The sequence below is a fragment of the Girardinichthys multiradiatus genome, chromosome 17 (genome assembly GCF_021462225.1).
Source record: "Girardinichthys multiradiatus isolate DD_20200921_A chromosome 17, DD_fGirMul_XY1, whole genome shotgun sequence".
Lineage (NCBI taxonomy): Eukaryota > Metazoa > Chordata > Actinopteri > Cyprinodontiformes > Goodeidae > Girardinichthys > Girardinichthys multiradiatus.
Window position 1 is genome coordinate 20,342,574 of NC_061809.1, and position 22,260 is coordinate 20,364,833.

Here is a 22,260-nt window from a genome sequence, read left to right on the forward strand (position 1 = left end):
GACAAATCTAGTGATCAATTTCACATATCCGCCATATTACTTGTTGCAATTTTGTAGTCCAAGCTCTAGTATGCCAATGCTGAAAGAAATTAAGTTTGGTTCGGTTGTTGGGCGTTTTAACCCAGACAACTCATTACACAGTCCCCCAGCATCAGAACATCTTTCAAAGTGCCTGGTTAAATTTTATTTTTCATGGAAATCTACCCACATCAGTGGGGAAATTTCTATTTCCCCCACTTCATGGACAAGTGCCTTTAACAACCTCTGCCAGTATCAAGAAGGATTTGCTGAAAGACTTCATCTAATTAAGCAGTCAGTTCCTTCTGTCTATGGAAACGACGGAAAGATCAAAGCGGTATGCTGCAAATAACGCTAAAATGAAAAAGTTTATTATAGACATGAAGTTATGTAGTGTTGATTTGATGTGCTGGCTATTGTGTTGATACCAGTAACATGCCTTCTGCTTATGCTTTTAGCTCCTTGAGGACAGAACTGTACTGCGTGTTTTGAAGAGTATTATTACATAAACAGTTTTGCATTGTTTTTGCCATTTTTGGCTTATTTCTGTGGTGCTAGATAAAAGTTATCAAACTACAAATTAACCGAATGGTTTAAAATGCCGCACTCTTTGACCTGGAGGGGGGTGAGGTGTGAATTACCTCAGTAGCATTTAAAGACACCGCAACAAAACAAGTTAATCCTGGACGCACCTCAGAACAGGGGTAAAACAGGGGCCTGTCTGTTTCATGAAATCAAATATAATGAAGTTTATGGCTGAAATGGGACAAAATCGGTATGAGAAACTTTGCAAGACAACCAACTTTGATTCCGATAATTCCTAGCATAGTTTTATGTGAATAAGGCATACAATATTTAAAAGTTTTTTGTGGCTTTCTCCGTCAGTCTTATTTAATTTATATAGAAAAATTTGGAAGCTTGGACACAACAACCCATTCATTCATGAACAATTAGGAGTGTCCAAATGTTTGAGTTGTACAAATATATACAGTGAAATCCTACCTATAAAAAATACTTTAAACCATAATAAGACAATACCAGTGATGAGGTTCATATGTTTAGAAACTAAGGAACAACGAAAGCCACTTTTGATTGTAAAATGCGACACAGTGGTCAGTGTCTCACCACATGTGCTGACACAGCCTGGATCACCATGGCAACGGGTAAGGAAAAGCACAGAGGGAAAGGTTCAATGACTTCACTAGTTTGAGCTGCATTTCAATTACTTTTGATACCAGCATTTAATGAGAAAGATCAATTAAGAAACATCTTTCAGAACCCATGAAAGGTTTTAAAACCTCTTTTCCCTCTTTTTTGTGAAAGTACTCCAAGGATTAAAAATAAAGTAAGATAAAGCACAGAAAACAAAGATAAGCTGAAAAATAAGGGACAAAACAAAAGACTGAGAAAGGAGAAAGTAGGAGGCACAGATGGCAATCAACAATCTATATATAAACGGGTTTATATATTGATGCAAAGGTTTTAATATTACATTTTAGACATATGTAATTGGGAGAGACCACTATGATTAAGGACACATAAATGTAGAAATGCTTAATGCCTAAACGTCCATCATTTAATGTATCTGAATTATAGGTTTACGTGTAGTAGAAGTGCAATAAATTCATGTTTTTTTCGGTTTTTTTGGCATACCTAATAGATCAGAGCTCAAATATTTGTACAGAGTCTGTGCAAGTCAAAGAGAGAAACCTTTTCCAAAAGTCAAACCCAGGACACGTAGCTTTTCGGCTCCTGGTCTTTCTTGAGTTGAAAAAACTGGCATCAACGTCAAGTACTAGCACTGTGATTAATATAAAAACATAAGCTAAACAATTTACTTAGAAAGCAATCAGATGTTATTTATTTTTTAATAAGTTCTTATCAAAACAGCTTGCACTAAAAAGTGCTTTCATACAGTCAGTATGCAATAGTATATACGTATAAGTGTAAATATTCGCATTCATTAGTTAATTTCAGCACAGGCCTATACAGGTCCTTCTCAAAATATTAGCATATTGTGATAAAGTTCATTATTTTCCATAATGTCATGATGAAAATTTAACATTCATATATTTTAGATTCATTGCACACTAACTGAAATATTTCAGGTCTTTTATTGTCTTAATAGGGATGATTTTGGCATACAGCTCATGAAAACCCAAAATTCCTATCTCACAAAATTAGCATATTTCATCCGACCAATAAAGGAAAAGTGTTTTTAATACAAAAAACGTCCACCTTCAAATAATCATGTACAGTTATGCACTCAATACTTGGTCGGGAATCCTTTATCATTAAAAGGGTCTCTAAACGAGCTATGAACCTAATCATCTGAATCAACAAGTTAACTCTAAACACCTGCAAAAGATTCCTGAGGCCTTTAAAACTCCCAGCCTGGTTCATCACTCAAAACCCCAATCATGGGTAAGACTGCCGACCTGACTGCTGTCCAGAAGGCCACTATTGACACCCTCAAGCAAGAGGGTAAGACACAGAAAGAAATTTCTGAACGAATAGGCTGTTCCCAGAGTGCTGTATCAAGGCACCTCAGTGGGAAGTCTGTGGGAAGGAAAACATGTGGCAGAAAACGCTGCACAACGAGAAGAGGTGACCGGACCCTGAGGAAGATTGTGGAGATTGTGGGCTACAGAGAAGCAGCACTGGACTGTTGCTCAGTGGTCCAAAGTACTTTTTTCGGATGAAAGCAAATTCTGCATGTCATTCGGAAATCAAGGTGCCAGAGTCTGGAGGAAGACTGGGGAGAAGGAAATGCCAAAATGCCAGAAGTCCAGTGTCAAGTACCCACAGTCAGTGATGGTCTGGGGTGCCGTGTCAGCTGCTGGTGTTGGTCCACTGTGTTTTATCAAGGGCAGGGTCAATGCAGCTAGCTGTCAGGAGATTTTGGAGCACTTCATGCTTCCATCTGCTGAAAACCTTTATGGAGATGAAAATTTCATTTTTCAGCACGACCTGGCACCTGCTCACAGTGCCAAAACCACTGGTAAATGGTTTACTGACCATGGTATCACTGTGCTCAATTGGCCTGCCAACTCTCCTGACCTGAACCCCATAGAGAATCTGTGGGATATTGTGAAGAGAACGTTGAGAGACTCAAGACCCAACACTCTGGATGAGCTAAAGGCCGCTATCGAAGCATCTTGGGCCTCCATAAGACCTCAGCAGTGCCACAGGCTGATTGCCTCCATGCCACGCCGCATTGAAGCAGTCATTTCTGCCAAAGGATTCCCGACCAAGTATTGAGTGCATAACTGTACATGATTATTTGAAGGTGGACGTTTTTTGTATTAAAAACACTTTTCCTTTATTGGTCGGATGAAATATGCTAATTTTGTGAGATATAAATTTTGGGTTTTCATGAGCTGTATGCCACAATCATCCGTATTAAGACAATAAAAGACCTGAAATATTTCAGTTAGTGTGCAATGAATCTAAAATATATGAATGTTAAATTTTTATCATTACATTATGGAAAATAATGAACTTTATCACAATATGCTAATATTTTGAGAAGGACCTGTATATGATCCAATTCTTTCATAAAACTATCTTTGACTCTTTACTAATGAAATTGTTATTTTTTGTACATACATACAAATGATTCAAAGAATGAATGAAATACTGCACATAATCTTGACTTGTTCATTTGAGTTAGGGTAGAAAATAGGACAAACATTGCAGTCAATAAAGGAGCAATTTATGTTACTGCAAAGGTAGGCACATATGTTCATAATAATTACAGCTCGGTTATATTGAGCATTTGGAAAGGATGAGCAGGCACAAACAAGGATCAGAACCACAATGAATGACAATAGAGCGTCACATACTGTAGTCTTCAGAAAAAAAAAACCAACCTAAATTACATGTGAGATTTGAGCATTTCGACATTATAATTTATCCAAAATACCAAACTTCCAAGAACAATAAACGTATGCAATGGAAACTCCTGTGTTTGAAATGGTTTAGTTATAAATACAAAATGGAAGTGTGGAGGGGACAAAATGGCCACAGTTTGGGTGGGAAACTGGGGTATGGCATTAATTGACTTGGATCTCTTGAAATAATCTAAAATTGCAGGCAAAAAGGGAAAACAAAGGACCCAGCAAAGCCTCAAGATCCTCCATATATGTATGTTATCCCATATTGATTCACTATGATGAAAATTGTAGTCTTTTTTTTTCTTCTTGTTCTCGAATTCCCCTTTTATGCCTGTCAATTTGTGATGATCCCTTATCATTACTATCAAAAATCATGATGTAAAACTACTACAAAAAAAGTCACACACAGCATCACATATACACCTCATACTCGTACTTACCACCCACTCGTGTTGAAAGACAATGACTTTTTCTCCAACACTCTGCAATAAGCTTCTCCCACAGGAATCCTGAACCAGACAGACAAGAACAGTGAAATCAGAAGAACTGCGGTCTTTTGCTGTCAAGGGTTTTTAGCTCTCTAGACCTAAAATAACACTGTTTATCTCCATCTAGTTGTAAAATTGTCTTTTTCTTTTTGACATGTCTGCTCACCTGTAAATGGAGTAACTCATTTTGCTAACAAATAATTTGGAAGAAGTCAGTGATACAAAGAAATTAAAGGAAGGAAACCTGAAAGAGATTGTTCTAGATCATGTAATTGCAAAGTTTAAAGAAAAGCTAAAACGAGTCAAACAGCCAGATGATTTTTCAGTCATCCAATCTCACACCTAACTCTCAATCCACAAGAAATTAAAGCTTCATCCTCTTGATTCACCATAAGGGGTTCTTGAACTCACATAGGGTTCAGTTTTAAAACTGATGTTAAGTGAATAATAAGTAGTTTTATCTGTAGGTGGAGCACTGGATTAACGTGAATATATCAAGTTCAGACAATAAACAACTAAAATATCCTTTAATCAAATCTGCTTTGTAATTGACAGTGCTTCAAACAAACCTTTGGGACCAAAGCGTGACCATAGGACCGGCTCTTAGCGTAGGCCTCGCAGGCAACCGCCTAGGGTGCCAACTGCCAAAAGGGGGCGCAACTGTGACAACTAAAAAAAAAAAGAAAAAAAAGGAATGCAATAAATAATAGCAACAATGTGCACCTCTGACAGAAACACTTTTCCCATGCTCTGCATTGAAAATAAAAATTCTGACAAAATAACCAACAACTCAGATCATGTGCCCTGTTCTTCCTCATTCGGATGGACCTCTCACCACTGTCAATCAAACGTGGCAAAAAGGAAAACCGAACCTGCCAACTGATGCACCAAGATCAGCTACTTCAACATAAGTAGGTGGTCCGTTATAGGTAGGTTCTTTTGTTCTTACAAGCTGAAGGTGGCATATTATTTGTACCTTCTGGCAGAGCTCTTTGTGTTTCCCAGTTGAAAACAGCTGTGAATTGGTGTTAGAACAGCCTTAAATGAGTTAACCTGCTGAATGGTTGTTGGACTATATTTTCTGTGAATAGGCCAAGGAGAGGTCAAATCAGGTTCAAAATAAATTAATGTATTTTTAAAAAGCTCATAAATATTTTTCAACTTATCAGGCCCCTATTTTTTGTAGTTTGCATCCTCTTGATGCGTAAAAAGTCGAAGATTTTAAGCATTTTAAGTTTATATTATCTTTCAGTTAATTTACTACCTGACAAATTTACAGCATGAAATCATTACATTTAGGACAAGTTGAACCTCTAATCACAGAATTAAATTACTGAGGTTTTTTTTTCTTCAATAATGTGTTTTCAAACCGAATGTTTTTTAATCCTTATGCCATAATATTAATGTGCTTTTGTTTTGATGAGTGAAAGACTTTTAGAAGGATTATTTTTCACATGTGCCAGTGTGAAAACACATTTCCCTTTTGATAAGTCTAGAGGATGAGGTGTATTAAGAACCCCCCCCTCCCTACAACTCATATCCAGTATGCGCTTGCTACTAGCTGGTTTGCTCTTCCTGATATGAAACAGACTTCCTGGGGAAAGACACCATTTTGCAGCTGCCAAAGAAGACACGACTGAATACGGCAATAAGAATATCCCATCTGTGGGACTTCCTGATTTTATACGTGTGGCAGTCCTGTTTACTTTTTATTTCTGCCATCATAAAGAGCTTTTCTGTGCTTTGCATTCTAATTTGAGGAGGTTTAATCCAAACAACCTTTTCTTTGTGATAGCCACCCCAGACCTACAGCGACCTGAAGCCACCAATTCTTCTGCTGAGAAAGACACTGTGAATGAGCCTCTTTAAAGAGATCCACCAAGGCCAACTCTAACGACTATGTGCCAATATTTTCAAACCATGACAAACAGAGGCAAGAAGCTGAAGCTCTCGGCCAATGTGTGATCCTAAAATGGAGGAGAGACCAGTCTCTTTGGTCAGACAGGTGGGATTGTTTGTGTTATTGGCCACAGTAAGCCAACTGGAAAGGAACCCTCTTTCATTCAGGCTTTCAGGGTCTTGGATAAATTCTGAGAGTGTCTTACATCGCTCAAAGTGGTTGAATAATAATCTATTCTCACCAAAGTCCTCTATATTCTGATAAGTAGAAGCAGATGATTTGTTTTTGTTGGTTGTCTATGCATATGTTAGCCAAGTTTGCTACTTATGTTTCTCATCAGTAAAAACCTGTAAATACAGAAGACATGCTCTTCTCTCTTGGTGAAGATAAGTCATAGTGCTGACAAACAGATTTAACTCCTGGGCTTTTTGAGTGTATAATAACTAATCATTCAATGTTGAAGGAAAATAATTTATCATATTTAGAGTACGATTGTTTATTTAATGGTAAAATACATAAGACTGACTTACTTGTGTTTTAAAAAGGCACTAATATTTTCTACATCTTTGTGAGACAAAAGTAACTAATGACTTCTGAAAACTCCTCTTATCATTTATGTTGCAATTTCATGTTCTCTCTGAAAGAGATATTCTCGGCTAAACTCCTTTGCTAAGTTGACTAAAACATAGCCACTGTGGAGTACTGGAGAAATGTACAATTTGAGGGTAACTTGATGTTTTGGAAATAAAACTTGGTTCAGATTCTTATTCTTTAAGCAGCAGTATATGATTTTTTTATTAGTTGCCTAACATAAAAGAAAATTAATACATACCTCTTTGCAGCAATACTTTAAATAGTTTTGATTGACTCATGTAGAAGCCAGAACTATTGTAGAGCAGTTCCTCCTGACTGTTTAATGCTTTGGTTTGCATCAGAAAATAAGCTTTCCCACCTCTTCCTTTAAGTCTTCACACACACACACGTAGGCTATATGTGCTTTGCGACTTTTGTCACTCCTGTTTCCACAGGATTCTGCATCTGTTCTTTTTTTTGTCTTACTGTACTGACAGTATGTCTACAGGTAATGCCATTTTACTCAAACATAGATCCATCTACGTTTGTTTGCATTGTTTATTTATTTTATTATGTTGTGCTTTATGTAGACTTTAAGTAGTTTGAGGCAGTGATTTGCTGTCAATTTTGATCTGATACAATTCTTAATCGTTTTTCAGCAATTTCGTTGATTTCAATTTTATAGAAAAGACAAAAAAGTTTATTTTACACACATTCTTGTGTAATTTTTTTTTCCTGTATTGGCATCTTAAAATTTGTTTATATAAGTCTTAAGTGAGTTACATTTTCCATGCTAAATATGAGTACAGCCAAAAAAATATAATATTGTGAAAGATTTTCCGTCACTCAGTTTAGATATTAAAATTAAAATAGATTAATTAAACTCTACGTTTAATTAATCTATATAGGGTTTTCTTCCCCTGACAAACTGGTTCCAGTGCTTTAAAGGGTGCTAGTGTTTGCTCAACACCAGTTCTTTATTTTTCTACTGTGGCAAGCATCGGCTGTAATACCAAAAACATTGGTGCTACTCTAGACACACTCTTAGCAGGGCCAGAGGAAAGATTCACTCTTTTAAGGCACTGGAGGGCAGCCTATTCAAATCAGAAACCAATCAAAATAATATGAGGCTCATGTTTAAAACTAGTTTAAATAAAATTAAGCACTGTCTTGTTTTGACTGTTTTTTATTTGATATCATTTGTCAGAGTTGCATGTGGGACAATGCACTTCACAGTGATGCACTGGCAAAATCTGTTTGCAGTTGTAACCGTCATTTCCAAGTCACTTATTTAAAAAAGTATTTTAATATTTATATTTATAACCTTAGGGTATTCTAAAATCAACACCTTGTTTTTGTTATTTCTTCTTAAAACACTATGTGTTATTGTTTGCAGTGCTGTTACAAATAAAGGATAATACCAATAAAGGCTATTTCTACTCTATTCTAGTAGATGTCCTTTAGAGAGCAGTAATTAGTTAGCATTTAATAAATTATGCTTAGGAAAACAATATGCATCTGTTTGCAGGTATATTTAGAAAGAAGACGTAATTTGTATGAACTGTTTCAGTGCAGTGTGGTCCTTTACAGAAATTCAGAATATAGGGAGTAGGAAAACATTTACTGCAAATACTTTTTTAGCGGAAAACCGAATGGTCTCTCATGGAACCAGTAAAGAAATGGCTCTAGCTTTTGTTCTGGTTAGCACTGGAATTGCAAAGCATCTGAAAAGATATGGGTGGCAAAAAAGAAGGCAGATCTATGGGGGCATAGGTTTGAATTAATATGAAGAGTAGCACAAAGGCAGAAACCTTTTAGTATGATTTTAGAGTTATATTGCTTTAAACCTAACTTTTCAGCTTCACTTATATCTAACAATGCCCCTTTTGTCTTTGCCAGTCAGTTCAACATCAAATAGCAGTGACTGACAAAAACATAGAAAGGAAATAATTGGTAGAATCACAAAGACTAAAAACCCTTCCTAGACTCTTTACCTGTATTAGATTGGAGTTTCAATAAGATAAAAGGCCCTTTAAAAAAAAACAAGAAAAAAATTAGCTGACTGTTAACTAAAATCTTAATATAAATATATTGGTTTGTTGATGAATAATACAAGATTTGGGTTTGTAAATTATCATTACTTTGGCATGAATTAGCCCTTAATGTCTTACTGTTTAAAACTGTGTTGCCGTCAGTCTACATTTCTATTATTCTGCTGCAGATGTCGTTTGTTGGTCCATTGGGAGGCTCCATAATTTACCATAACTAGGAAAAACAGTGAAAAGAATGAAGATGACATAACTGTCGGATCATTTGCTGTGGTTTTGTCATGAGTAAAGATGGTGCATTTAATAGAAGCAGGCAGTTTAATTTGAAATCTGTTACCACGCAGAAGTGCTTGTCTGTTATACTCAAACTTGAAATCAAGATCATATGCTGCAGGGACTTTGTAATAAATGGTCATTCCAATGAGTAGATATGCAGAAAAACATTGCCATAACATTTTGTCTGAGGCTGATGAAGAAACTTCATTAAATGATGTCAAGTGAACACAGAAAAAAGCAACCTTTTTTTTTTTTAACGGTTGAAAAGGATGACGACATTCAAAGACACCCGCAGCAGTTATGTGCTACCCCCAGGGCTCCATCTTCTTCACACCCATAACTTTTCCTCACTGAGAAAACCTGGGGATTATCTTCACTGGCAGGGGTTCTCCCATCCTCCACTTTTCACATACGAGCCTCAACAGTTTCCAGCATCTAATCCCTGCAGTATCATAAACTGCTCTAATCGCTTCCGTTAAGTCCAATGAGACTGAGGGCTTGCACTCACATGTTTGTGTTTATCTCTTCATATACATTTAAATATGTTAATATGTAACCGAATGATTACACATAAAAGCCATATAACCTGGTATAAAAAGCAGCATAAAATGTTCATGATAATTCTGACCATTTTTTTTATACATGCAGACCTATTTACAGTGTTGGGGCCCTCACAGCCATTTTCCTCTTGTGGAGAACACATAAGAGAGTAGACAACCTTCCCAGGAGTGGCCGGCTTACCAAAATAACTAATTGGACGAACAGGACCTCAAAATAACCTCAAACCTAGAGTCAAACATGGTAGCTAGTGGTCTGAGGATGCTTTGATATTTTACTGATAGTTTTAAATAGCTTTTTTTGTATCTGCTGTTATACAGGTTCACTTTTTAAAAAGGGCCTAACCAAGGAACAGCAAATTAGCCTGTCCACATGCCCTCTAGGGCGTATGGACAGGCTAAAAGACATTATTTTTGTTTTTTTACCAAATAATAAATATAGCATTGTTTAAGTTGTTGTCAAAGAGCAAATAAAGCTGCAGACTTCTCCAGCAGAAAAGTCAGGAGTATGTCTAGCCATCAGTTTGTAACTTCAAGCTGAAGCACAGATGGATTATATAGACAATGAGAATTGAAGCACACCAACAAGTCTACTTCTGAATAGCTTTAAAAAACATATTCTAAAGTTTTGGGGAGGCCTAGTCAAATGTCCTTACTTAAACCCAATAAAGTTGATGTAGCAATGGGGTGGTAGTAATCATATAATTTATTTTAATCAGCCACAAAAAAATATTGTGATAATTTTTTTTTTTTAATGATAACTACCTGATGATAATTGCAAGCCACAAAATTGGTTGGTTCTGTTACATTTGGTCTAAATGTATGCTGTAATAGATACATTGTGAAAAGAAAAGTTTTACTTAATTTCTATCATCACTTTTATTGTTATTGCAATAAATGCCACAAAATATCCTGATGAAATTTTAAGTCCAGACCTTGTGTGTGGGATAACCTTAAACACTCTCTTCAAGCCTGAAAACCCACCAATGTGGCTGAGTTATTACAAACAGTTGATGGCAATTGATCCATCAAGTTATTAGGTTTAGGGGACAATTGTTCTTTCACAAAGAGCTTGGCTGGTTTGGATATATATATATTTTTACCTTAATAAATAAAATCATCCACTGAAAACAGTTTTTTGTTTCCAGTCAAGTTATCTTTGTCTGATATCAGTTTGTTTGATGTTCAAGCTAAAACAAGAGAAATCCTTAAAGGGGAATACTTTTTATGAAACCCTATGGTAGTTTCTTAAAGCCGTTAGAAATTCTTGAGATTAAAATTAAACATTAAAAACAAGTTGGGATTGGGAAGAGGTAGACAGGCTGATAAGTGAGGCAAGTAAGAAAGAAGCTTGGTATTAAATGAAGTAGCCCTTAAAACCAAGGATAATCATAGTAAAAAAGGACGATAAAAAAGAAAAAAGATTGACAGTCATGAAGACATTAGTGGTGAGATCTGGGCAGTTCTATCAGAAATATCCAGTTCTTTCATTAGAAAAGTACAAACATCAATTTATTACAGTTGTGTTTTGTGGATCACCGCTTCATTCTTGTTGTAAAAACTATTTTCTTCTTAGGATACTCTTCGGTTTTTCGACAAAAACTGTGCACTATACATGAGGTGTTATCTTTTAACATGTCCTTATTGTTTTGATTTATTCGTTTTTACTAATCTAACAGACAAAACAGGCAAATTGGTTAAGGTATCTCTGCTTCTTTTTTAATCTCTTTCTGTCATCAGCTTTCAATGAGTTTGCAACATTCATTATATCAAGAAATAATTTTTTCCTATTGAGGATATAGCTGCGCTGTTCCAAAAAGGCTGGTCGGACCAATACTGACAATGTGGCCTTGTTATGTGTTGTCTTGTCACCATGGAAAAACATTTGTGTTTCCATGGTGACAGGAAACACTGGAAAACCATATTCAAGTTTTGGTACCAAATGACTAAATACCAGAAGGAATTTTACACCCCTCTGTACTGACACTGGGCCCACCATCAAGAGTGTCTTTTGCAGTTGAACAACTATTGCAGTAAACTGAGACTGGACCAAAACATATTTGCTTGTCAATCACAGGTTATTCCTGCTTTCCAAATTCTGCAAGTAAATGTACCCTTAGGCAAAATACAGGCACTCATATTTCCCAATGTCTACAAATCAGAGTAAGGTTGGATGTACCAAAGTTTATGAACACGCACACAAACAAGTACAAGTGCAAAAGGGTTAGTGTCTTCTGTGAAGTATTTTGAATAAACAAAAAAAATTTATAAGATTTTTTTTTATAATATTAATTCTGTTCACCAATAAGAAATAATGTTAAAAGTAGACTACCTGTATGCCATAATAATTACAATGGTATTTTTCTGGAATGGCATATACCAGAAGCAATGAATGAAAAAAGTCCTAACTGCCTTTAAGATTTGCTTTATTATGGTTGTGGTGGCAGACAAAGATTTGTCAAAAGTGAGGATTCACTCATTTGTGTGGCACTGATGATCTTGGGACCTTTTGGCATTTTTATTGAAAATGTATCTTTACATAGTAATTAGGGAGTTTAAACTAGACCAGACTTCAAATTGCAATGGAATTGGGTACAGATTGAGCTTCATCCATAAAATAGTATAAAACCTACAGTCAATGTTGTGGAATAAAACAGTAGTAGAGAATACAATCCACACGTAGCTGTGGCTCAGTTTGAATCGAGACCTAAATTCATCCATAATGTGTAGGCCCTTATTGGTAACATCCCTCAAGACGATGACAGTGTAAGTAACCATTTTTTTGGGTAAGTAAATATTTTTAAGCCCAATGGAATGTATTAGTGAGCACTTTTAAATCTGTTTTTAATCATTTCATTCCATACGTTTTTTATACTTGCCGTCATATTTCAAAGTTATTACTCATCAGTGACTTGGGGTCTTTGATGACTGCATCAAAGGATGTTGCCTATGAATGCATTCAAATCAACTCTGAATTGAATCCAGATGAAAGTGAATTGTGGAAGAGACTTAGAAAAACAGAGAAAATCAACGAGAAGTTTTATCAAAGCAGAGGACAGTGAGATTGCCCTTGCAGTAGCACCACCTTATCAATTTGATTAGAGTGTGAAAGGACACTTAAGATCTCAATTGCAAGCACATTAGTAGTCTACTCAGCCCCCTGGCTCAGAATCCAATGACTAATGTTTGAGGTAGAGGGGGAGTTTAAAAAGACTATTTGATTTCACTTAGATATGTCTCTGCATGTGAAATGAAATAGCGATTAGATAATGTGTGTGCTAAATATGAGCGGAATCTGGTTCATTTGGAAAATTGATTTGCATTTAAATAGTTTTTGCCTGACCAGAAACAACAAACAGCTCTGCAAAATATGTAAAGGGCAAGGCATACAATGTCATACAAAAGTATTGCCACCTCTCATACTTTTTCACATTTTGTCAAGTTCCATATGTTATATTAAGATTTTAAGTGATATAGCAACACAAAGTAGTGTATAATTGTGAAGCTGAAGGAAACATTATTTTGACATTTTTACAAAGTCTGAAAGCTGTAGCATTCATTTGACCCTTTACTCTGCTGCCCCCTAAATAAAATCCAGAGCACGTGATTGTCTTTAGCGGTACCCTAGTTAGATATTGACTCAAACTGAAAGCAATTTAATCTCAGTACATTCTATAAAGTCATTAGAGACTTGGTGGAGGACAGTAGTGAACAAAGACTGTCATGAAAACTAAGGAATACATGGCATGTTAGGGATTAGGTTCCAAAATGGAAATTGTATTGCACAACTGCAAAGATAACATGACATGACTGTACATCTAAACTTACAGGCTGAGCAAAGAGAGCACTGTTCAGACAAGCAGCCAAGAGGCCAATGGTAACTTTGGGGGAGCTGCCAAGATCCACAGAGTAAATTAGAAAATCTGTGAACATAAAGATTATTGTTTGTGTGCTTCACAAATGTGGCCTTGATGGGATAGAGGAAAACTGACATCAAAAAGAAATGCAAAAGAAGTATTGTCTGTTGTTTACCACAAGCCATATACAGTACAGAGTGTCTTATATTCTGGGTTCTTCAGAATAGCTTCCTTTTGCTCCTCTTGAAGCCGAGGTTCGACTATCGGCTGGACTATCCTCTCCAATACCCTGGAGTAGGCCTTACCAGGGAGGCTGAGGAGTGTGATCCCCCTGTAGTTGGAACACACCCTCCGGTCCCCCTTCTTATGAAGGAGAACAATCACCCCAGTCTGCCAGTCCAGAGGCACTGTCCCCGACCGCCACGCGATGTTGAAGCGGCGTGTCAACCATGACAGCCCCACAACATCCAGAGATTTGAGGTACTCAGGGCGGATCTCATCCACCCTCGAGGCCTTGCCACCGGGGAGCTTTTTAACCACCTCGGTGACTTCAGCCTGGGTGATGAAAGAGTCCAACCCCGAGTCCCCAGCCTCTGTTTCCACCAGGGAATGCGTGATGGCAGGATTGAGGAGATCCTCGAAGTACTCCTTCCACCGCCCAATAATGTCCTCAGTCGAGGTCAGCAGCATCCCACCCCCACTATAAACAGTGTTGGCAAAGCACTGCTTCCCCCTCCTGAGGCGCCGGACGGTCTGCCAGAATCGCTTCGAGGCCAACCGGTAGTCCTTCTCCATAGCCTCACCAAACTCCTCCCGGGCCCGAGTTTTTGCCTCTGCCACAGCCCGGGCCGCAGCACGCGTGGCCTCACGGTACCCGTCAGCTGCCTCAGGAGTCCCACAAGCCAACCACAGCCGATAGGACTCCTTCTTCAGCTTGACAGCATCGCTTACTGCCGGTGTCCACCACCGGGTTGTAGGATTGCCGCCGCGACAGGCACCGCAGACCTTACGGCCACAGCTACGGGCAGCAGCATCAACAATAGATGCGGAGAACATGGTCCACTTGGCCTCTATATCTCCAACATCCCCTGAAATCTGGTCAAAGCTCTCCCGGAGGTGGGAGTTGAATACATCCCTGGCCAAGGGCTCCGCCAGGCGTTCCCGGCAGACCCTGACTATGCGCTTGTGCCTGCCAAGTCTGTCCAGCTTCCTCCTCCTCCAGCGGATCCAATTCACCACCAGGTGGTGATCAGTGGACAGCTCAGCCCCTCTCTTCACCCGAGTCAGTCAGTCAGTCCGAACAATTGGAAAAACTTTGAAAGTGTCCCCAAGTGCAGTCGCAAAAACCATCAAGCGCTACAAAGAAACTGCCTCACATGAGGACCACCCCAGAAAATGAAGACCAAGAGTCACCCCTGCTGCGGACGATAAGTTATTCCGAGTCACCAGCCTCAGAAATCACAGGTTAACAGCAGCTCAGATTAGAGAACAGGTCAATTCCACACAGAGTTCTAGCAGCAGACACATCTCTAGAACAACTGTTAAGAGGAGACTCAGTGAATCAGGCCTTCATGGTAAAATAGGTGCTAGGAAACCACTGCTGAAGACAGGCAACAAGCAGAAGAGACTTGTTTGGGATAAAGAACACAAGGAATGGACATTAGACCAGTGGAAATCTGTGCTTTGGTCTGATGAGTCCAAGTTTGAGATCTTTGGTTCCAACCACCGTGTCTTTGTGCGGCACAGAAGAGGTGAACGGATGGACTCTACATGCCTGGTTCCCACCGTGAAGCATGAAGGAGGAGGTGTGATGGTGTGGCATTGCTTTGCTGGTGACACTGTTGGGGATTTATTCAAAATTGAAGGCATACTGAACCAGCATGTCTACCACAGCATCTTGCAGTGGCATGCTATTCCATCCGGTTTGTGTTTAGTTGGACCATCATTTATTTTTCAACAGGACAATGACCCCAAACACACCTCCAGGCTGTGTAAGGGCTATTTGACCAAGAAGGAGAGTGATGGGGTGCTGCGCCAGATGATCTGGCCTCCACAGTCACCGGATCTGAACCCAATCGATATGGTTTGGGTTGAGCTGGACCGCAGAGTGAAGGCAAAAGGGCCAACAAGTGCTAAGCATCTCTGGGAACTCCTTCAAGACTGTTGGAAAACCATTTCAGGTGACTACCTCTTGAAGCTCATCAACAGAATGCCAAGAGTGTGCGGAGCAGTAATCAAAGCAAAAGGTGGCTACTTTGAAGAACCTAGAATATAAGACATATTTTCAGTTGTCACACTTTTTTGTTCAGTATGTAATTCCATGTGTTAATTCATAGTTTTGATGCCTTCAGTGTGAAGCTAGTCATGAAAATTCATAGTCATGAAAATAAAGAAAACTCTTTGAATGAGGTGTGTCCAAACTTTTGGTCTGTACTGTAGATGTCCCAGCAAACCTGTTGAAGCAGGTTCTCTGCTCAGATGAGACCAAGATTGAAAACACTAAATATGGAGCTATGGTGACAGCATCATGCTGCGGGAATCATGTGAGAGACTGTTAAAAACGTGGGACTGGAGCAGTCACCTTTAACTTCCTGCAGGACAACAACTCTAAACATAAAAACCAGACCTACAATGGAATAGTTCACTTTAAAGTATAATAAACCCTTAGAATAACCCTGTCAATGCTCTAAAGTTAGTTGAGAATCTGTGGCAAGACATGAAAATTGCTATTCATGGACAATATCCATCCAATCTGATTGAGCTTGAGCTAATTTGCAAAGGAGGCTGAAACGAATCTAAAAAGGTTTGTGGCTGTATTTGCAGCAAATGGGGGTTCTATGAAGTGTTGGCTCAGGAGTGGTGAATACAAATGCATCTCATGTTTTTCAGATTAATGGCATCCCATGTAAATTTCTCACCGCTCTTGGTTAAATAGTGATATAGAATGCAAGAAAGTGATATTTTTATCCATAGAAAAAAATGAGGAGGGTAGATGGAAACAGGGCGATTGTTAGGCTCTTCATGGTGAGCTTAAAAGCACCCACAAAAAGAGCACATTCCATTTTGGTTAAACTGGATAGCAATCAGATTTGGGGGGTACAATGACCCTACAGTAGAAATGCCTGTAAGACCTCATATTTTACCAAACATGGATCAAATACAACCCGTTTCATTTCTCGAAAGGGTATACTTTAAATAAGCTGTCTGAAAGACAAAGAAATTCTGGAATTTCTTTTGTATTTATGATAAAATAGTGATAAAACACAGCTTCTCTAAACTCTTTAGTTACACACAGCAGTGCCTCTACATTCTGTAAGTCACCAACAGAGAATCATCCTGCAGTCAAAACCTCATTAAACTCCTACCTCTTTGGCATAAAGATGGGGCTGTCTAAAGTAAGAAAAGAGGCAATTGTTTTTGATCTTTCAATATCCCATTAATACATTCATTCAAGGTCTGTGGATTGCTTCAGCTGTGGCGCTCATCACATTCAATTCTTTGGTCTGAATCCAATTTTCAGAAAACCTATTGGTGAACCAAAATAGCAATTGGGCTTTTTACTGTATCTCCATGGTAGGAAGGTATGGTAGTGTCTTGATAGAGCATTAAAATCAATGAGGCTTGCAGTTAGAACAAACCTGTACATGTTTAATACACATTTTGTTATCGGTTTAAAAACATTTAAAAAAACTTTTTACATATCGTCATCTTCCTAAAATAATGTCCTGTCATTTTTCATCAAAAATGTTTTTTTTTTTTTTTTTGCCTAAATCATCTTCTCGTGAGTCTAACTGCCTCTTGTAAAATTGTCTTAATCCTCATGTTGAGGAGGTCATGCAATTCCATGCGTGTTGTACAGGGGTTGGACAATGAAACTGAAACACCTGGTTTTAGACCACAATAATTTATTAGTATGGTGTAGGGCCTCCTTTTGCAGCCAATACAGCATCAATTCATCTTGGGAATGACATATACAAGTCCTGCACAGTGGTCAGAGGGATTTTAAGCCATTCTTCTTGCAGGATAGTGGCCAGGTCACTACGTGATACTGGTGGAGGAAAACGTTTCCTGACTCGCTCCTCCAAAACACCCCAAAGTGGCTCAATAATATTTAGATCTGGTGACTGTGCAGGCCATGGGAGATGTTCAACTTCACTTTCATGTTCATCAAACCAATCTTTCACCAGTCTTGCTATGTGTATTGGTGCATTGTCATCCTGATACATGGCACCGCCTTCAGGATACAATGTTTGAACCATTGGATACACATGGTCCTCAAGAATGGTTCGGTAGTCCTTGGCAGTGACACGCCCATCTAGCACAAGTATTGGGCCAAGGGAATGCCATTATATGACAGCCCAAACCATCACTGATCCATCCCATGCTTCACTCTGGGCATGCAACAGTCTGGGTAGTATGCTTCTTTGGGGCTTCTCCACACCGTAACTCTCCCGGATGTGGGGAAAACAGTAAAGGTGGACTCATCAGAGAACAATACATGTTTCATATTGTCCACAGCCCAAGATTTGCGCTCCTTGCACCATTGAAACCGACGTTTGGCATTGGCATGAGTGACCAAAGGCTTGGCTATAGCAGCCCGGCCATGTATATTGACCCTGTGGAGCTCCCGACGGACAGTTCTGGTGGAAACAGGAGAGTTGAGGTGCACAATTAATTCTGCCGTGATTTGGGAAGCCGTGGTTTTATGTTTTTTGGATACAATCCGGGTTAGCACCCGAACATCCCTTCCAGACAGCTTCCTCTTGCGTCCACATTTAATCCTGTTGGATGTGGTTCGTCTTTCTTGGTAGTATGCTGACATTACCCTGGATACCGTGGCTCTTGATACATCACAAAGACTTGCTGTCTTGGTTACAGATGCGCCAGCAAGATGTGCACCAACAATTTGTCCTCTTTTGAACTCTGGTATGTCACCCATAATGTTGTGCGCATTTAAATATTTTGAGCAAAACTGTGCTCTTACCTTGCTAATTGAACCTTCACACTCTGTTCTTACTGGTGCAATGTGCAATCAATGAGGACTGGCTACCAGGCTGGTCCAATTTAGCCATGAAACCTCCCACACTAAAATGACAGGTGTTTCAGTTTCACTGTCCAACCCCTGTACAATGGCCTATGTCAAGAGTGTGACTTATTACAGGCTGTTCATAATGGCAACCGCTTCAGGAAAAACCAAAATCTACTCAGCCACTTGAGCCATTTCCATAATTCAAGGCTCATCCCCTATTGGTAAGTGATGAGGACTACCACAATATAGACTGGGCATAAAATATATTTCAGTCAGCATTTTTGTCTACAAAATAGCTGCATTCATGAAGCTAGCACTTAGCAAAGCGTGGAAGAGCTCCAGAGCCTGTTGCTGTAACAAGTAAATGTTTTTTTTTGTCAACTCTTTTCTTTCCTTTTAAAGATTACTTCAAATGTTTTTCTTTTAATTTTCCACATTATATGATCTAATTTAGAAAGATATGTAACTTAATAAAAAAGCTCAAGAAATCATCTGATATTACCTTTTTGTGTGAAACTGTTAATAAATATTAAATCAGAATCAGCTTTATTGCCAAGTTCTTACATACAAACAAGGAATTTGACTCCGGTACACTCTCTGGTTTTTGTTTTTTGCAATAAAGAGTATACATACATATATACAATATACACATATATAAATAAAAAGGTGCATTTGCAACATCTGAATGCTGTTGTTTGGTACTCTATTAAATGTTCAACAGAGAAACAGTCTGGGGGAAGAAACTGTCTGTGGCGGCTGGTTTTAGTAGACAGTGCTCTGTAGCGGCGGCCTGAAGGTAAAGCTCTTAACAGTTTATGAGCAGGGTGTATGGGGTCTGCAGAGATTTTAGCAGCTCTTTTCCTGACCCTAGACCTGTATAAGTCCTGGATGGAGGGAAGGTCAGCCCTGATTATTCTCTCTGCATTCCTGATTATTCGTTTCAGTCTGCACCTGTCCTGTTTTGTGGATGAGCCAAACCACACTGAGATGGATGAAGACAGGACAGATTGAATGATGGCAGTGGAGAAGATGACCAGCAGCTCCTGTGGAAGGTTGAACTTCTTGAGTTGCCTCAGGAAGTACAGTCTCTGCTGGGCCTTCTTTCGAACAGTGTCTATGTGTGAAGACCATCTCAGGTCCTCAGAGATGGTGGTTCCTAGGAACCTGAAGTGGTCCACAGCTGACACGATGTTGTTGAGGATGGTGAGGGGGGTGTATATGGGTGGTGTTCTCCAAAAGTCCACCACCATTTCCACAGTTTTGAGGGGGTTGAGTTCAAGGTAGTTCTGACTACACCAGTGTATCAGCCGATCCACCTCCTGTCTGTGTGCAGACTCATCACCGTCCTGGATCAGACCAATGACAGTGGTGTCATCTGCAAACTTCAGGAGTTTCCAGGACGAGTCCGCAGAGGTGCAGTCATTTGTGTACAGGAAAAAGAGGAGTGGGGATAGAACACACCTCTGGGGGGCACCGGTACTTATAGATCTGCTGCGGGAGAAGATGCTCCCCAGTCTCACCTGCTGCTGTCGGTCCGTCAGGAAGCTGTTGATCCACTGACAGGTGGAGGCTGGGACGTTGAGCTGGGTGAGCATCTGGAGGAGGATGTCTGGTATGATGGTGTTGAAGGCCGAGCTGAAGTCTACAAACAGGATCCTGGCGTACGTCCCTGGACGGTCAAGATGTTGCAGGATGAAGTGTAGACCTAAGTTGACAGCATCATCTGCCGACCTGTTTGCTCGGTAAGCAAACTGCAGGGGGTCCAGCAGGGGGCCTGTGATGTCTTTCAGGTGCTTCAACACCAGCCGCTCAAAGGATTTCATGACCACAGACGTCAGGGCTACAGGCCTGTAGTCATTTAATCCTAGGATGGTGGGTTTCTTGGGTACCGGGATGATGGTGGATCGTTTGAGGCAGGAGGGGACCTCACACTTCTCCAGAGACTTGTTGAAGATCCTGGTGAAGATCGGAGCGAGTTGATTTGCACAGGCTTTCAGGCATGATGGGGAGACGTTATCAGGTCCTCCGGCTTTCTTTGTTTTCATGCGCTGAAAGAGCCTATTTACATCTTCCTCGGAGATCTTTAGTGCAGGCAAAGGATCTGAAGGTAGGGGGTTGGTTATGGGTCGAATTTGTTCCTGAATGGGATGTGGAGGAGATGATTTGAGCGTGAATGGCTTCCTGTCATGTCTGCAGTAGAAGCCATTCAGACGGTTGGCCAGGCGAGGATCCTGTTCAGGATGGGTGGGGAGGCTCCTGTAGGCAGTCAGGTTTCTCAGACCCGTCCTTACAGCTGAAGTATCACCAGTAGAAAGGCTGTTTTTCAGCTTCTCACTAGCTTCTCTTGCCTGCTTTGATCTCTTTTGTTAGTCTGTTCCTGGCCTGCCTGTACCGCGCCCAATCTCCACTGCTGTGAGCTTCTTCCTTTTTCCTATATATGTTTTGTGAAGTTTTGTGTTTCCTGAAAAACTTTTTAAAATGACTTAGGCCATTATTTTAGGAAGGCGAAGATTTAGAACATCAAAATCCAGCTTTATTAAACATACCCCTCGTGGTGAGGCTATTCTTTACCAACATAGTTGGAAGTCCAACTACTAAGTATGACTCACATCATCAAGTAAACAGAACAGATTCCCTTAATACTGTTTTTTTCACCACACTTCTTGTCTCCAATTTCATTTGCCCTTGCCTCCATTTCCCTCTATTCATTACCTCTACCTTCCCTTTTTCCCATCAGTAACCCACTCCTCTTCTGTCTCAGATCATCAAGCTCAGATTCTTTATCTTCATCAAGGTATGCTGATTCAGACAGGATGCAAGCCAGTGCTCAGTGGGAAAGAAAGTAAATTCCTACAGTATATATACACACACAGAGCTTACACATTGGCACTTGTGATGATATGTTGATGATAAGCCTAGGGCCGGGGTGAAGCCCGTCTCTGCATTTACAGCTTCTAGTTTTTATTGGTGTTTGTAATGGCCTACACAATTTTAGCTCAGCAATTCAAGCTCCACATCTAAAGCAATACTGCTTTTAGAAAAGATACATGGGACTGTTGCATGAGTGATTTAAAAAAGGACATATCAATAAATGTATAAATCTCATTTTGTATAAGGGGATTGCTAGTTTTTATTCTCAAAAGTAGCATCATGGTAGTACATGCAAGATAGCTAAAAGGAAATAAATCCACAGCCCAGATGAGGTCATTTTAACTAAAACACACCCACCGGTAAAGAACGACAGCAGGTGGGTTTGTATTTCGTAAGTTTATATTTTCTTCTGGGTTTCTGTGTACTTTTGGGTTTTCTTTCTAGATGTTAATGTGTGCAAATGCATGTCCGCACAATTGCTTGTCTGTGCACTTATGTGGGTGTGTGGCTAGCTAGCGGTTATGTAAGGCACTAATTGTCATGCAGTGCGCAAGGTGCAGGCACTAACCACAGACATGAAGCCTGCTCCGAGCCCACAGTAATGAATATTAAAATACATCTGAATTATGCAGCTGCAGATCCCAGAGAGCACATGTAAATATCAGAAAAACTCATTTCACTCACTTCAAACTGACTTCATTTTTAGCTAAAGTCATAAACTTTATCTTTCTCATATACCTTGCAACT

General features: G+C 39.4%; 1 long non-coding RNA gene across 1 annotated transcript in view; it reads right to left on the bottom strand.

The window, feature by feature from the left end:
• The window catches only part of LOC124883348, a 152,169-nt gene that overhangs the window by 37,951 nt on the left and 91,958 nt on the right, over nucleotides 1-22,260 (bottom strand). The window contains exons 4-5 of the long non-coding RNA XR_007042170.1: nucleotides 4,972-5,071; nucleotides 4,355-4,423 (exon numbers count right to left, since the gene is read on the bottom strand). This is a non-coding gene — a long non-coding RNA (uncharacterized LOC124883348). The remainder of the gene's footprint in view (nucleotides 1-4,354; nucleotides 4,424-4,971; nucleotides 5,072-22,260) is intronic.